Genomic DNA, 3,749 nt, shown 5'->3' with positions numbered 1-3,749 from the left:
GGCCGAAAATCCAGGCGATCAGCTGCCTCCTGCAATTGCAGCTAATCAAAATCCTGCTCCACGTACTACGTATGACTATGCTAAACCCTCTTTAACAGGAACTGAGTCTAGTATAGCTAGACCTGCTATTGCTGCGAATAATTTAGAACTAAAACCTAACACAATTCAGATGATACAGTAGTTTGTTCAGTTTGATGATTTGCAGGATGAGGATCCTTACACGCACTTGGCGAATTTTCTTGAATTTTGTGATACATTCAAAATCAATGGCATTTCTGATGATGCCATTTGTCTTCGATTATTTCCCTTTTCACTAAGAAACAAAGCTACACAGTGGTTGAACTCGTTACCACGAGGGTCTATCACTACTTGGGAACAAATGACCGAGAAGTTTTTACTAAAATATTTTTCACCGGCTAAAACGGCTAAATTGCGTAATGATATCTCTTCTTTTATGTAGATGGATTTAGAAACACTTTACGATGCATGGGAGAGATACAATGACTTACTGAGAAGGTGTCCTCACCATGGATTACCGCTTTGGCTGCAAGTTCAAATATTCTACAATGGTGTGAATCCCTCGACAAGACAAATGATTGACGCAGCTATTGGCGGAACCATCAACAATAAAACACCTGAGGATGCCTATGAATTTATAGAGGAGATGTCATTGAATAACTATCAATGGCAAGTTATGAGGACAAAGCCAACGAAAATAGCCGGCGTTTATAACATCGATTCAGTCACCATGCTCTCTAATTGGGTAGAACTTCTCAATAAAAAGATTGACGGTTTACTTGGTTCTACGCAGGTACATCCAGTAATGAGGTGTGACTCAAGCGGAGGAGGTGTGCATACAGAATACCAATCCTTCAATCCAACAACTGAAGAAGAACAAGTCAACTATATGGGTAATAATAACTTCACAGTAATACCTATAATGCAGGTTGGAGGAACCACCCAAATTTCTCCTGGGGTGGTCAAGGGAATCAAAAGCCAAAAAATCCTCAACGTTTTCAACAGCCACCTTATCAATAAGAGAAGAAACCGAACCTTGAAGAGATGCTTTCTAAATTCATCTCGATGTCAGAAACCCATTTCCAAAATACCGAGACAGCGCTTAAGAATCAACAAGCATCGATCCAAGGACTCGAAACTCAGATAGGCCAGCTGTCCAAACTAATCTTCGAATGACCACAAGGTAGCCTACCAAGTAATATTGAACCTAATCCGAGGGAACACCTCAATGCAATTAGCACTCAAGATAAGGAAGGATTCATTGCACCTGAGCTAGAATTACAGCAAGACAACGCGATGAACAAAGGACGAGAAGAGGTAAACAATAATGATCCCAAACAAGTAAGTATGAATCATGAACCCCGTGTGCCATATCCTAAAACGATGACGAAAGATAGAACAGAAGAACAATTCAGTAAGTTTGTCAAACTCTTAACGAAATTACATGTTAACTTACCCTTTATTGAAGTTCTTTCGCAGATGCCCAACTCAGAAAAATTCTTAAAGGAACTTCTAAGCAATAAAAGAAAATTAGATGCTACATCGCATGTGGAACTCAATACAGTCTGCTCAGCTATTTTAAAGAATAAGTTACCTAACAAATTGAAAGATCCAGGAAGTTTTACAATTCCTTACTTAATTGGTAGTTTATCTGTGAATAATGCTTTAACTGATCTAGGGGCAAGTATAAATGTTATGCCGTATAAAATGTTTAAATGACTAGGTCTCAGTAAACCTAAACAAACTAGGATGAGCATACAATTTGCTGACAAAATAGTTAGATTTCCTAAAGGTATTATTGAAGATGTTCTCATTAAACTTGATAAATTTATTTACCCAATAGACTTTGTCGTCTTAGATATGGATGAGGATAACGAGGTACCTTTAATTTTAGGACAACCCTTTTTAGCAACTGCTAGAACCATTATTAATGTAGGCACAGGAGAACTAATACTTCGTGCAGGGGATGAAGGAGTAACACTCCAAGCACGCAATTCAATCAAAACTTCTAAGACTCAAGATAACGCTATGAAACTTGTCGATGATAAAACTAATATTCAATCGTTCTTGCAAGAACCTCCTCGAATCAAGACAACAGAGACAATGCACTACTATCATGAAGAACGAATACTACGGATAAAGGAGCTAGACGAATGGCGAGAACACAAACTGAGAACACATGATAAACCAAATCTACACAAAAACAAGCTCGATACCTCTCCTAGTCAACTTAAGGTTGACGATACAGTCTTACTAGATGCCGTTGATCCTCACATTGTCACTACCACACCAAATGAGGAAATCCCTCTTACGGTACTTAGTATTTTCCCATTCGGTACAGTGGAGGTGAGTCATCCCAAGTTTGGTACTTTTAAGGTAAACAACACCCATTTAAAACCTTATTTTAAAATTGACAACAGGAACGAGGAGTATGAACTCCTCAAACCACCATGATCACTCAATGGAGAGGTAAGTCGAGCTTAGACTATAAATAAGCGCTTCTCAAGAGGCAAATCGAGTACTAACCATTTTGAATTATTTTAAATTAAAATTTTAAACATTTAGGTCACTAACAGAGTATTTGAAGCACAGGTTCCCAACACCACACGGCCAGTAACACGGTCGTGCTTAAGGCCGTCTGTACCAACACAAAGGGAAACACAGCCGTACAATACGGTCGTGCAAAAATAGGGTAAATGATTTCCCCAAAACACGGAATGCGATAAATCCCCACGGCTGTGTGACATGGCCGTGGGTGAATTTGATACAAACATAGGCATGGGATAGTAGCCAAGCACGAACTAAAATTGAAAAATTTGAAACACATGGGCTCAACCTCATAAGGACACGAGCATGGCCCTAGGTCATGTGGCCCTCCCCAAAATAAGCAAATCACTGTTCATTTTCTTCTTCCTTTCAAAAGCCCTAGCCGAAATCTCCCCTTATCCACTCCCTGATCCCTATTCTCAGCCACCACTACCCTCACGTCCAGTTCATGTGGCAGCTTTATATGATAACATCTCTAAGCACCTCACCCGATTCGAGCTTCAATGTTTTGAACAATTTGACAACATTGATGCTACTCTACAGCAGAGTTGTCAGCACCTTCCCATCTCATTGCCAGTCCCGCCTCGCGAACCATCCAGCGATGAAGATGTTTAGAAATATTTATTTATTATTTTCTGTTTTTACTTATTATTGAAACTATTTCTATTATTTTTATTAGATTTTAGAATTTTATTTTTATTCTTTATTTCGGTTATTTCTTTTCTAATCCTTATACTTCCTAATATCTCCTAAAAAGTTCCTGATTTTATCACAGTTATATAGAACTCCTAAGCTCATCATTACATAGGAACTACAACTCCACCGGGGAAGGTTCTCCACGACTGCCATGTCCTGCTCGACCACGACCATAGCTACCACTAGATATAATATTCTTTTGGCGCAGGACTTATGGCCTAATGAACGTCTACGACTGCCGGAGTATCCTCCTCCACTCTCAAACTGATCATTCTTCAAAACTCTAAGTTCGAGGAATTCATCATATAGGAAGTTTCACTTCTCTCCCTATCTTATTTTTATTCTCTAACATCTATATTTGTACATTAAGGGCAATGTTCATCTTAAGTGTGGGGGGGTATTCATTAACAATTACCTTGTTCTCATGAAAAACTCTCATACCATATTTAGGATAAATTTTAATTGATTTATGATTCTTATTGATATAT

The 3,749-nt window shown here is 38.6% G+C and overlaps 1 non-coding gene across 1 annotated transcript; it reads right to left on the bottom strand.

Moving 5' to 3' along the window:
• Nucleotides 1–427: 427 nt before the first annotated feature.
• LOC121205935 (small nucleolar RNA R71) lies at nucleotides 428–534 on the bottom strand. Its single transcript, XR_005901008.1, has one exon. It is a non-coding gene; the product is annotated as a small nucleolar RNA R71 (small nucleolar RNA).
• Between the last annotated feature and the right edge of the window lie 3,215 nt (nucleotides 535–3,749).

The sequence above is a fragment of the Gossypium hirsutum genome, chromosome A08 (assembly GCF_007990345.1).
Source record: "Gossypium hirsutum isolate 1008001.06 chromosome A08, Gossypium_hirsutum_v2.1, whole genome shotgun sequence".
NCBI classification, from domain to species: domain Eukaryota; kingdom Viridiplantae; phylum Streptophyta; class Magnoliopsida; order Malvales; family Malvaceae; genus Gossypium; species Gossypium hirsutum.
Note: the sequence above shows the minus strand (reverse complement) of the source record. Positions and strands in the feature narration are given on the sequence as shown.